This window comes from Channa argus, chromosome 13 (genome assembly GCF_033026475.1).
Source record: "Channa argus isolate prfri chromosome 13, Channa argus male v1.0, whole genome shotgun sequence".
NCBI lineage: Eukaryota > Metazoa > Chordata > Actinopteri > Anabantiformes > Channidae > Channa > Channa argus.
The window spans coordinates 21,058,722-21,073,638 of NC_090209.1; the positions used below are offsets into that span (position 1 = coordinate 21,058,722).

The window sequence follows — 14,917 nt, forward strand, 5'->3', positions numbered from 1 at the left end:
CTGACTCTATACTATGTGCTCATTATACACTGGCTTCAAATCAGCCATTCGCTTAAATGCCACCCCCCACCCCTCCCCTCCCCTTCTGTCCCACTGTTTCAAGCGAGGCACTATTAAGAAATGACATTTGAAAAAGAAAAACAAATTATAGCTGCAAGCAGACACGAGGCACCCAAATTCCAAGCTTGTACTTTGGTCATAAAGGCAAAACACAGGAAAAATATGAGTTAAATAGGAAGCATTATCGCACGTTTTTACATCAATAGTCATGAAAAGTAATTCATGACTGTGGCTGAGAATTTAGGAGAAGGCAAATTTATTGCAATTTGTCAATATCTAAAAGGTAATAAGAGGCGTGATTCACTGGCTGCTGTTTTCAATGTAATTTAGCTAATGTCTGACCATGTAGTTGCTGTTTGTAAGTAAAAGTTGACAGATAAGTTAAGGTCATTTAAAAATCAATTTCTCAAGGACCTTTGTTTTGAGTCAGGACCACCATGAACAACTTAGACTGCTTGTTTTTATGGACTAAAGTTGTAAAATCTTGCCTCTGTGGATCACTGAAAAGCCTTCAGTCACTCATGTCTAATGGACCTCTTATTCAGACCCTACTTATATTTTATCCTTTAGCTGGTCACCAGTACCTGAAACAAAACATTTTTTCCCCTCCATATTTCATTACATTTGGTCAGACCACACCACTGTGACTGCAGCATCTGCAGATCTACCTTTAAGTGGTGGATTCAGGGCTTCAGAAAATTTGTAGCTGCTCTAAAACTGTAAGATAAACTTATAAATAAGAAAAATTATGACTACGGATTTTTTAGGATGAAATAATTCAGAAAAAAATGCAACCTTTTGGATGGAGCATTCTCTTCCAACACAATATTCACATTCAAATGAAGACCTGAAGACGCTTTCTAAAGGGTGCCTTATTACACTAAAACCTGATAACATTTACACACTCTCATCTTTAGGGACTGAATTGTTGGTGTTTTTATTCACGTTAGGAACTTTGAAGGAAACCACTAGCTCTTTGATCTGGTCATCTAATAAAAACCATGCTGATATGTAAAGTAAGAAAAGTGACTGTGTGCTGTGACTGTCAATGAAACAGTGGGGCTTAATAGGAGCCTGGCATAGTTGTAATTTATTAGTACTCAGTGAGTAAAAGCTGCACAGCATAACTGCATTTTTTAACACCCTGATAAGAAAGCTGAGCACAGATTCATATCCTGAATAGTTTAATTCAGTATAAATACAAATAATATATTTTGCTTGTGATAAACTCTGTGCAAAGAGGAGAGGGGAGGGGAGCATCGTTTGCAAATAACTGCAGTCTCAGTTCAGTGCTGCCTATTAAATTAAAAGGAAAAAAAAAAAAAGAAGCACCTCAGGACTCCAGACAGGAGGGCAAGGAGCAGCAGGGGAAATAAGAGACACCTGGCCTACTTTCCACCACTTACTCAGAATTTTAAAATAAGTCACATTTGACTAATCAGAGGTAAAAACTCTTTGCCTGTGATAGAGGTGCGTCTGCCCTGTCTGCATCAGCACTGGATCTTTTCATCATCTTTGCAGTTGCCACGTCGGTGACACCTTCAGCACATTAACACGTGCAAGAAGAGAGAAAAGGTAGGGGGGGGGGAAATAACAGGTGAGAGAACAGTGAGACAAAGGCAAAAGGACCCAGGAAGACAAAAAAAAAAAAAAAAAGACCGTGCACGGCTTTGACACGGCAGATTAAAAAAAGAATAACAGAAGTGCGAAAAGTGTCACATCTAATAGGGACGTGACACATCAAGCGCCCTCAGAGAGGCCGCGCTGTCACACGGAAACAACTCTCTCTAAAAACCGAACTAGCTGCGTCTTTGTGCCGCTAATCAGAGCCGACATTGGGAATACAACTCCTGAGTTGTAATCTATTTGCAGCAGCACCACTAAGCCTCGTTCGAAGGAGATTTCATTTGCAACGTGGCTGCTTGTCTCTCTGAAACTGCAATTTCGTCTGGCTAATGAGCTTGAGCTTGAGCTTGTACGGCTCAGGACAACAGCGAGACATCAGAGCTTATCAGGGGCTCACTGTTAGAAGCACAATAACATTTAATCCAGTATAGAAAGAATGACATTTTCAAATCTAATCTAGATCTAATGACACATACCTCAAAGAATTCATATTTGGGGCTGTGAAAGTTTCCAGGTACAAACTTTTTAATTAAATGTTTTTAACTTTACTGCAAACTATCACCAGTAGAAAGATCATCAACCATCTTGGGCTTAGGATGTAGTCAGACTAAACTGCATAATGTCTGCCTTAGCTGGTAATTCTCCTATTAAAACTACAACCGCAGCCTTCATCTTGGAACACAATCTCATCTGACACAGACCATGTGTTTAGAGGTTTACTGACTGGGCTGCAGCAAATTCTTAATACATTAAGAAGTAATTTTTGTTTCATCTGAGCAACAAATACCAAATAATAGTATAATTGTCTAAGGGGTTCTGTCTGTCTTCTTATGTCAGGATTAAAATGGTGTTAACAAGTTCTTAAAACTGTTTTTACAGAGATTCTCTTTGTAATTATTACCACTGGTGCCAAAATGTTTCAAATGACCCCTATCTGCTGCACACACCAATAGGCATTTGCTGAGCTGACCTGTTATTTTGTTTGTTTCAGTTTGCAAACAACTGTCAGCTTAACAAATCAATTTCTTAAAATGACAGAACTGATATATGTGTGCGCATGATTTACTTTATATTAAAGCACAAATATTTACAACATGCAGGACGGGAAAGATGATGCAATTATGTTAGAGGTCCTTAAAAGTCAGTACCTTGTATACAGTGCAGTAATGTGCAATAACTAGAAGAGCTACAGCGACTGTAAACTGTAGAAGACTGGAACAGGACAAATTAGATTATGCAGCCTGTGATGATGCCAAAGACCTCTCTGTTAAATCCAGTTTTTCCATGGATGCAGATGTTTGCACTTCCACTTTTCCAGAGTTTCTGAAGATAATAAATAGCAAACAAACTTGGAAGAAGGCAAAATGGCCACTGCAGCTGAACTGCAGTGAAATCAAGCAAAGCTATGCACACCGAGAGAGGAAATGGGAAAATGTCTGAATCTAAACATACTTCTGGGTAAAGCATCCCTCCAGCCAAAGGGTGATTTGATATGCAACATCGTCTCCTCACTAATCCCCTGTCTGGAGTTATAGCTTCAGCACCGAGCAGTTTCATGGTTAAAGCGTCCCTCTCGTAGCAATTCAGCTGGATATGCAGCACGCTCTCATCACTGATACTGTGACATGTTTAGGGCTGTATAGCTCCAGTACTGAGCTGCATCCTCTGCAGCCCAACTGCTCCTCTGAGAGCCAGATGCAGACACAAATCCACCCAGGAGACAGCTAAGCACATCTTGGAGCAACCTCATCCACAGCCTCTCCATTGTGGCAGGATGTCCTCAGCAAGTGTCAGGTATGAAATGTTTGGGGCTCCCTTCAGCATTAAGGTGCTTTTGCTGTTCCATCTCTGTAGAACCAAATGTCACGATCCTGCTGGAGCCTTGTATGGAACATTTCTACCTTATTTATAAGTTGTCGCTGACTAGACATCATTTGGAAAAAAAATACAATAAATTCAACATGACAGGTACACACACAAAAGTATTTTTTTCTAGATAGGGTTAAGAAGTTTTTAGTCTGGATTTGTATTGAGAAATTACCTTTTTATGCTTACAAAATCCTAATAATTATAGCTGAAATTACCACTTAATTGACTGATTGAAGGTTATGATTCACTTTAACTTAATTACATCTAAGTACTGTAAAAATGCAAAAACATTCAAAGGGTTCCAGCTTTTTAAATGTAGCTTTTCTGTTTTTGAAATCATTATAAATTAACTGTCTTGGTTTTTGGACAGTGAGAAAGACAAAAGCAGATAATCCAAGAGTTTCACAGTGGTCGCTGGGGAACTGCAATAAAAGGTTTTTTAAAAAAACATTTTATTTGCGAAATAGAAATATTTGATAATTAACCAAATTATTTGAATAATGTAAAACGAAAATTAAATTGTTTGAACCTCAACATTGAGCAACACTTAATTTCTGAAGGCCACTCCTTAAATACAACAAAGTGTAACCAGTGGGATTCACTGTCCAACTGGACTACAACAGTCATCTGCAGCGCAGCCAAGCATTACAAACCACACTGAGAAAGGACCATTAACTCCTATGCCTTTCTACTACATCAAGCTGAGTGTAAAGGTATTAACTTGTGTGTGTTTACATGTTTCATCTAACATTGCCCACAGGTATCTCAGCAGCCTTTTGTAAATGCCACGCAAGGCCTCAAAAGATGGCCAAGGGCCAATTAGTTGGACATGAAAGACAGAATATGTGATTCACTGGCAGCTTGCTAAAAGGAGAGAAAGAGCTGATTGGATTCAGGCATAGTGTGTTTGTTATTGTGTGTGTGTGTGTGTGTCCCAAACAATACTCTAAATAAGTACAAGGCCAAGCCAGTCAATTTGGCTCGAGTTTAGGCAACTGCAGAACCAACCAGCAGATGCAGAGTCATTCACAAGGCTACAATTGATCACAAATACACACACAAATACACACACACACACACACACACACACGTAGCAAAGAGGCTCTCCACAGTGGTGTAATTAGGCCCGGTCACTGCAGAGACATTGTAATGGATAACCCTGTCTGAAAATGGCCAGTAGCAGCAAATATAATTGAGCATTCAGTGTCTATGTACATGTCTCTCTGTGTGTACTGTATGTACACAGACAGCTACAAAAATGGCACTGCTTGCTACTTGCTTTGTATTTTTGTTTCAACTGACTGGATTATGTATGCAGCAGCACCTAATAAACGTGGAGTTTGAAACCTTGTGCCCTTATATGTTGATACAGAGTGGTCTAGAATTTGAAACCAGACAAGTTAATCATTTTTCAGCAGGAACGTAAGAAAGAGCTCACTGCTTATATAGTAAAATCAATCCAGCAGCTTGTGAAAGAAATTGGTCCTTTTCCCCTCTCGTGTAACCAACATACGGCATCGAAATGTACGTTTTCTGCATTCTGGTTCTATTTTTGTGTACACTGATCAGCCCGGGAGCAGAGGTCAGCGTGGGAAACAACTGGCCACAAGGGTCAGAACCAGAACGGCTTAAAGTGTATAGAGCTGTGCAGATGACGCAGGGTGCCTAAACTGTTCCCTGTCAACCAAAACATTAAAACCATCAGGGCTTTTACTGTTATGGGTGATTGGTGTACATGTGTAGACTAGAGTTATATTAACGCATACCATTCTGGATTCTGGAAATAGTCTATTGTTGCTGTTGTGACTTCTTAAGACATGACAACAACATGTAAAAAGATACCTCATTTTGTAATACTGTTCAACTACACAATACATGAGAAAGGCGCATAATGCGTATGCTTCAACACTATTTTAATTTCTACTGTTGTACATGTTCAAATATAGTACTTTTTTAGGGCTTTGCTACTACAAACACAAATATTCTAAGGCATCTACATTATTTTATGCACACATTCCAAAACTTTGCCTGACTATTCTTTGGAAAGGTTCACATTTTAAAATACAGTTCTGTGGGCCTCGGGTTCATTGGCTAAATAAAAGAAAGCTCCTTACATAGTAAAGGTGTGAGTGACAAGTTTCATAAATAATGCAACCTTTCCATGCCATCTTTGAAACAGTGCTTCACAAAGTCATCAAAATGTAAATCTTTGCTTCTATGTCAGCCACATGAAAGGCCGTCTAAAAAGCAAGCACATTAAAGCAATCTTCAAAGTCGATGTCTCTCATATGCTTGAAGTCACGGGATGCTGCCTGCTGATTGCGTGATGGTTTGATTTCAAAGGACTGACACGGGACCACAACATCACTGCATACAAACTAGCCGGATTTACTGTCTGCAGAGCACAGGGTCCAGTAGTTGCCATGGTGATGAATCGGTAAGTTAGGAGATACTGTGAATAAAACAATGTCAGTAATACACTGATAAGTTTGAAACAGAAGTTAATATTTAATCTAATCAACAGACAGAGAGAACCAGTGTTGTAGAGGGTTTTTTTTTTTAAAGAAAGCAAGTGAAAACAAGCAGGAGAGCTGAAGATTCAAAATAGGTAAAACTATTGTCACAATAAAGTAAAGTGATGCAACATGGTCAGGAGGATCATTCTTAAAAATTAAATGCCTGCTAAACACAAAACAGTGGGCTAAAATAACCAGAACACGGGTACAAAGATAACCATCACCATAATATCCGAGGTCACCACTGATTTAAGGTAATGTGCATTTGCAAATCTAAGATTTTAATGACGAACTAATTTGTTTATATTTGGACCAGCCCATTGCAGTCACTGCCACCTATTAATTTTTACAAATCCATTTCTTTGAAAATTCCAATAAAATGTAAATACAAAATTATTTCAATAATTTGCTAAGGGGTCAAAGTTTATTGCCCTGTAAAAGACAGCACATGCAAACAGTTCAACAAATAAAGAATATTATAAAATTGAATCATCTATGGTTAATTATATCATTAAAAAAAGATTGGGTGATATACAAGCACAGCACTGGATCAAAATTATAACTTTCAACATTTATTTTCTAACATAGGATTAAAGTAATTTGAAAATTATATCTATCCATCCATTCATCCATTATCTTTAACTGCTTATCCTGTTCAGGACTTGAGCCTATCCCAGCTGTAGGTGAGAGCTGGGGTACACCCTGGACAGGTCACCAGTCTATCTCAGGGCCAACACAGAGAGACCTACACAGACAGACAAACGTTCACACTACAGTCTAACATGAATGACTTGAGACTGTGAAAAGAAATCCGAGTACCCGGAGGAAACCTACACGACCAGGGGAAGAACATACAAACTCCTAACAGAAAGGCCACAGCCAGCAGGTAGATTTGAAGCGGGACCTTTTAACACTAACCACTCCACCAACGTGCTGGTCACAAATTCTTATATTTAGATCTTACAGTGTCCCAACTTTTTTGGGACACTGACTTTGACTGACATTTTCATTTACAATATTGGCAGATTTGCCACATTCTTAAGTTGAAATAATAGGTTCGTGTTTGTGTACAAACAGCAGATTTCTCATTTCTAACAAGCCACTGTCAGACATGCTGACCATAAAAACACCTGTGTGAGCCCAATACTAGATTATACACGACATTGGTTCACAAATAAAACAAAATTATTTATTTTTTTTGTTCAACTTAAAGCTGCACAAAAAAGCTAATTAGTGAATTTATAAATACAAATTATTTGAAGGGAGCTTACTCTAAACAATCCCAACCATCTAAGCAGTCCATTTCTGCTTATTCTATTCAGGAGATTTTTTTTTTTTTTTTTAAGTATTGTAGAAGTTAATTTGATTGCCTGTGTGTCAGTCTCCAAAACATTTGAAATGGAAATAACCCAGTTTTATGAATGTGTCAATAATCCTGTGCTTGGTTAGGAAAAAAAAAAAAAAAAACGACTGGTGCAGCATGTAGCAGCATTTTACAGTATGTGCTTGAATGTTTGAGAATGCAACAAATATGCAATCCTGGCATTTTTTGGGGGGGTTGGTGTCATTATGAATTTACATTTCTCAGATTCCCTGTGGGGAGATGAAACATTGAGTGACAGCACACGGCCATCCAGTACGAGGAGCTGTCAAATAAACATCAATAATCACACACCTGTAATGTTTCACACAAATCAAAGACACCCTCCAGGGAACAATGATTCTTTACTAAATGATGTGAGGGCCAAGATGGAGCCTGAGGAGCCTTTTTCCAGGCTGCGAATGACTGATCCTGAACCACGGATACATCATGCTCCCCTCTTGCCCGTTTCCCCTCCTCTTTCCTCCCTCAGTGAAACTGCCAACAGATGAATGCTGCCAAGTGCCTCCCCAGGAGAAGTGTGTGTCTCAAAATCTGAGAGCCTGTGTGTGTGTTTCCACTTTGATGGCAACATTGGCAGTAATGTGTCTAATGGAAGATAAGCAACACTCTGTCAGACAAGTCTTCACAGCCAGGCACTTCCCCCAACATCATCATGCTGAGTGCAATAGAGAGAACACTCTATCCCCCTCCATGTCTACAAGCACACACTCGTACAAAGAAACACACAAACAGGGAACAGAGAGTGAGGTTTTGGATCATCTGTCTCAAAGTTGCCTTTATCATCTCTCACATAAAGTCTGCAGAAGCTCACACACGTGCACACACACACAAACCTTTTTAACGCCACGCTCAAAGCTTCTCAGAATCATTTCTCCTCCAAAGTACACACACACACACGCGCGCACGCACGCACGCACACGCACACACACACACACACACACACACACACACACACACACACACTTATAAAGAAAGACAGAGGAAGAGTCCTTGACTGCCGACTGACCCTGCAGCTTGTTTGTGCCAATTTTGAAGAGAGCATTCTGATCGAGGAGGAAGGGAGAGGAGAGCATTCTGAGTTTATTACGCACAGCACAGCGACAGGCGAGGGGGAAATAAAGGATGAGGCAAGAATGATGAGGACACTGAAGGTCTGAGTCCACACTGTCAAGCAACGAGTACAACACCTGAACTACTGCCAGGTGTCTTTTAAGGGTTAGACTGATAAATCGTCTGGTTGTACCGGACACAGCTAGTCAGTGTCGTCCACTAAAATGACTTCATAAAAGACTGTAGCGGAAAAGGTTTCATTCCTTGGGCATACAGTATACTGCAGGCAATTTATTTTCAAATGTATGGTAGCACAGATATTGAAAAGGAAGCCTCATGTGAGCCGGCGGAATTTTATTTTAGTTTTTACCTTAGTACGCATTTAATTTGTGTATTTCTGTATATACAACCACACCGGCACTTTTTTTGGATGGTATTTGTCGAGATATGTTTAAACAGCAAAAGCTAAAATGCTGAATGAATTCAACACATGCATCAACATACAAACCCAAAACCTAAACCTAAACCCTATGATGGTGAATAAAGAAGTTGACTGTTGGGGGGTTGTAGCTGCCATCTTGTGAGGTTTCCCCTGGCTTTCTGTTGGTGAGTTGGAGGCTGTTCTGTCTTTCTGTCATGATTCTGAAAAGTGCTGATGCATAATAAATCAGTAAAGGATTGCCGCTTTTTAGGTTTGTGATTATAGCTGTACTCTGGCAGTTTGACGGTTTGCGAATGAGCAGATCTTGTGCCACTGGAACTGTTCATGTATTTAAATTTCCCGAAAACTGTTACTTCCAATTATGCTTTATTTTCTCCAGGTTGAGTCCCTTTCATTTTCTGTCTGATATCAAAATTAAATTTGATTTAATTTAAACAACTTTTTAGCCAAAGATATACATGTAACCCATTCCAACCACTGTAGCAGGTACAGGTAAACAGACAGCATAGAACACAAGATGGTGCCTGTGTCCACCAAAGGCTATTAGTTTTAAGACTAAGGGTAAGAATTTTTAATAATAATTTAAAAAGAAAACATTTATGTTATTTAAAAAGGCGTTGGACCATTTTAACACTGGCAGCTGCAAGTGGATTATTGAAAGAAACTGTAGCAGTGTCTTTGGACATATAAAAATGAATGAGAAGCATTCAAGGACACTTTTCTCAACAGATGTTATAACCACACAGAGAGTTAATGGGTGCAAATCACTTACACCCTATTCCTGAATGAAGCTCTGTTTAAGTAAATTAACAAAAACAATGGAAAAAAGGGACTTATAGTAGATCAGTGAGGGTGTGGTTACCATCCCTCTTCTGCAATTGTTAATAAACTACTGAGGGGGATGCAAACTGCACTAATCAAATGTTTATTATTTTTCTATAATTTTTTATTTTATTTTTTTAAATAAAAACGCAATTTTTGTTACTTCTGACAATAAAAGAACATTGTACAAGCTGTATGTGCATTTATATTATATTGGGTTTAGGGTTTAGTTTAGTTAAACTTTAACATTAATTTCTAATGAAGGAACATACTTGTACTAGCTGAATGTAAATAGAATATCATGATGAAAAGTAATGAAAAAAATAAAAAATAAATCACACAATCTAACTTGTCAGCATAACTTTTGCACTCAGCTGTAGCTTGATAAGTTTGTATATGTAAATGTCATGGATTTCCATTTTACCAAACTTTTCTCATAAAAACATAGGCAGATGGATCCAACGTTGATTTTTACATCCCGAGACACCAAGCTGTGTAATGTGGAGCAGGAAGGTTCAGCTACAGTAATAATTTTTCTCCTCTCTGTGGTTTATCCCAAGAATGCCCTCCAGCACTTGTCTTCTCAGTGAGGAGTTTATACTGAGGTCAGGACCTAAATACATTGGCTCTGCCTACCACTGAGAACCAACAAGCTTTAAAACTGTCAACCTGTCCTTCTCTCCAGTCCTTCCTGTTTGTTCTGACCCTTTCCTTCTTCTCCCATTTTTATGACCATTTCTGAATAACACAGTATCTGACAGTGGAGACAGAGACACGAATAGAGAAAGTAAAGGAGCCCCACATATTTTAAGTCATAAAGAAATCTACATCATTATATTGGAAAGGCCACTAAAAAAAATTGAATAGAATATAAAGGCGAGCTGGGTATCTTTTTGCTTTAGTAATATTGTGTAGTTAAATACAGAACAGGATTGTATTGTATGTATTAAAAAATTTTACACTATAGGGTTTTGGCTTAGAAGTAGTGGCAAAGTGTCAAATGAGTGAAAGTACAGTGAGAAAAAACAAACAAAAAACCCAAGAAGATTGATATAAAATTGGAACGCTAACAGAAATTACCTGAAATCAACAATCACTGTGTGGACGAATGTTTGTGACTGATGTTAACTGCCGTTCACTGCCAAGCTAATCAAACAGCTGATTCAAGATTTCTCTCCATCAATGCTGGATGGTAGGTGGGACGGACATTTCCTTTCCTCTAGTCATAAGTGGACCTATCATGTGCATTTAAGAAGGTAACACCTTGTAGCATGGTCCTCTGTCTGTCAGAAACTCACCAAATGAGAGGTGTTCAGGGTTTCGGAATTGCTAAAGACAGATGCTCATTCGTTTTAGAAAACACAATAGCATGCAATGTTTATTCAGGTCTACTTGGATGTCTGCCTATGTTAGCTGATCTTGTTAACAGTATCCTCTTAGCTTGTAACAGTAATTAAAAACTCTAAATAACTGCACCTGACGGAGTTTTTCATGACAGTTGTTCTTCTACACTAAGTGCTTTGACAATGTATGGAGCCCTACTGTCATGTCAATAGACCTCCATCGGTGCTAAACTGCGAGTGAGTGGAAAACGAGAAGCAGACGGGGACATTTGGTGTCTGATTCTGTAGAAGACACAAGTAAACCCCACAAGCTGCTGCTGAATATTTGCCAGAGACAAAGCATTGGCCACTGTTAAATTTTTAATAGTCTAACAGTCGTGTGATGTCACTGCATCAGTGCCCCAGTTTGCTTTAAGTGGAAGTCCTATTTTCTCTGCACTAAATTTACTGGGGTGTAAAGGAGGATTATTCATTGCAGACTGTGATTGCCAGTATACCAGACGTGGGCTTATACTTCTATACATCCACTATATTCTCCTCAAATACCATCTTGGGGTAGAGAATCTCCCAAGCCTGCAGCTTTTCAAGGTGGAGCAGAAGGCATAAAGACTTCTGGCTTCACTGAACGGTAAATTGTTCACCTGTTGAACTGGGATAAAATGGTTCAACTTCAATCTAATAATGGGTGGTTCCTCTGCTGATGGAGGTCAAAACAGGGTAAAGATATGACTCTAGCAGTGCGTGCAGGCTCAGAAGCTTGAATAAAACCAGCAGAGCCAAAACTTCACGTTTGTTACTTTACATTGGCACGTAAACTGTGCTCCAATTCCATAGATGCTATAGATACAGTAAATAGAGTTGTTTAAGGTGAATAAATGAAATAAATGCAAAGATATTGTTAAAATACAGATATCTGTCTGTTGTCACATTATAGTGGGCTTTTTCTCTGAAAAGTTTTAGCATTTTATTGGCTCAACGGCTCATTTGCTTCTCTCTGATTAATTATGGCAATTGATTGGCTGGAATAATCTCCTTGCTGGGTAACTGTGCCCTAATTAGTGGTTAATTGAAAAGTATCAGTGACTCAAACAACGCCTGGTCAGATGTAGATTAAAACATTATGACGATTAAAGTGCAGTATGTACGTTTTTTGAATATTGTTTTTTTTTAGTATCTTATCCTCATCCCATGACACAGACTCAGAGAACACCTCTGGAAGCCATGCAGACATATTCTTTAAATTATGGAGGATAAGTTATGACCCATAGATGGCTCAGAAACCCCAAATACTAGCCAAAATTCAAAGAAGTTCTCAGAAAAGCAAATAAAGGCTTCTCAATTTCACTGAGTCGACCTCTGCCACTCATTTTATATGAGTCACTGTGGTGTAGCCCACACTGTGAATTCACCTCATAACTATGGAGAAAAAAAAAAAAAAAAAAAAGAGCTGCTAAAATTTACTCTGCAAATATAAAGATGTTAAAGTGAGTTCAAGGGGGTTTATTCATGTCTTCATTCCTGTCCTCCAATCCTGCAAGTCATTAAACCTGCAATCCATATGACAATCTTATTAGATTCTACTAAAGTATTATGCACTCACTTTTAATAATTGTTACATTGCACTTAGTAATTCTATTAGGGACTAATTGGAACTACACTAAGTGGATCAGTTAATGCACATGCACCTGCACGAGGTTTAAATCTCCTGTTGCCTTTAGGACAAAACAAGTGTATGTGCATACACTCATTTCCATAAAAAAAAAAAAAAAAAAAAAGCTCACACACTCACTGTTCTAAGATATTACTTCCTAACAGCACATTATTCAGTTAGAAAACAGATTTGGATCCTTTATGTTATGGATGTGTTAACCCACCTGGAGATATTAATATTGGCCCACATGGCACCAAAATGATAAATATTTTAAAGAGAGAAATCCATTAACATGATATCAGTGTGAGAAGACAAAAGAGCTAAAGGGATGTCACACGTAATAAGAATCCTGCGCAGATTTTAGCACAGGACGGACAGAAAAAAAAAAGAAAAACACCAGAAGCAGCAAGGTGGGACTGCTTTACATTGCTGCACTGTCAGAACATCTATTGAGAGCTTTCAAGTCACAGTCAGGACCTGGTACAAAGCTTTATTACCTTAAGAGCTCTGGAGGTACAATCTAAAGATAAGACCCCCTTGAGAAAAGACTGGAGTGCTATATAGAATCCCGTGTGATGGCTCTTAGAGACACTACATTGTGATTCACAAAGAATCCTGAACGAGAGACTGAAGAAACATCTGAAACATGAACACCAGACCAAAACGCACTAAAGAATCGATGTGGAGTCAGCGGGTATCCGGAATAAAATAGGCACGTCCACACAAGACCACTATATGACTACCTGTTATCGCATGACCCAAGATCAACCCAACAGAGCATTAGCCAGTTCCAATAGAGCCCACTATGATTACCAGCTAGGACCATGAAATATTGTTGGCAGCTCCGGGGGGAAAAGCGAGTAAGTGGATCTTCGGCTACGGGAACAATTTGATGTATTCCACAGTGTCTGCTGATCAAAAAGAGCTGGATCCAGAGACGTTTGACTTGATGTTTGGATGTATAAGAGATGAGACAGAATTAGAGAAGTTAGGTTTAGAGGTGCTGGTATGAGGAATGTCTTTCATCGGACAGAGCAGCATTTTCTTCTTCTCCCATTTTTAATGCTAAGCTATTTCCTACGTGCAGCCTTATATTGAACACACAGATGTGATGTATTTTTAAGTAAGAAAGCAACTAAGGGTTTATTAAAAAAAAAAATAACCAAAACGATTTACTTTTTTTGGCCAAAGCTATTCTAGTATTTTAAGTTGTGCTTTCTCTAGATATTACACTTGCTCAGTGCTGCTCAGAAACGTGTTGGCTCTCAACCTGCTGTTCAAGTTTCAATTAATGACATTTTAGGAGAGCAAACATGATCAAGCCTGACAAGATAATTTCATTTGTGCATATCAGTGTCTCAATTAAAAAGGGAATGGCATTGTCGTCTGTGCCACTTTGAGATTCAGCGTAATTAAAGTGTATTTTTAGATAGGTCTTTTTCTTAGCTTTTGGGATAAGTAAAGGCAGGTTGGGACTCAGCTTTAGAACCTGGTTCATCATCATCATAATCATCAGAGAAGCTGCTACTGTAAGTCCCATTTTTCTGGATAACTATGCCTCAAGGGCACTGAGGAATCAAGACCTGCTGGCTATCACTTCCGCTCAAATCTCTTATTCCTCCTCCTCCCCACTTTATTTTTCAGCCCACGCAAACATAGCGTTGTCAGCACATCTGCCAAGACGTTGGTGTGACACCTGTGTAGAATGGCGGGCCTAGCCAAAGTTGTCAGGACAATCCGGAGAACCAAGACACTCTCTGCTTTAGACTGTATGACGTAATCAAGTGTAAACACTGGAGGCCATTTAGGGGAGAACCTGCTGAGAGGTGTGAGGGGGGAAAGATATGATCTAGAAGAAAAGCTGTTCAGTATAGATTACAGAGGGATATTAAAAGAGAGTATTAACTTCCATCTATCAGCGAAACCCCCCCTCTGCCCCAGCTGGATGAATCCCAACTAATCACAGGAGAAAGCAGAACGGGCTGCAGCTCATTCCCGTGTCAGTCATAAACATCACACATCACCACTGCAATTAGATTTTAAAGAAAAGACCACGATCCTGACATAGGGATCTGATGGATAACAAAAAGTGAAAATGATGCAAACATTTACGTTTAATTGATACCATACAATCCTCAGTTGGTCTGAGATAAG

The 14,917-nt window shown here is 39.0% G+C and overlaps 1 protein-coding gene across 1 annotated transcript in view; it reads right to left on the bottom strand.

The window, feature by feature from the left end:
* The window catches only part of LOC137139893 (V-set and transmembrane domain-containing protein 2-like protein), a 44,703-nt gene that overhangs the window by 29,266 nt on the left and 520 nt on the right, over window positions 1-14,917 (bottom strand). The window lies entirely within an intron of this gene.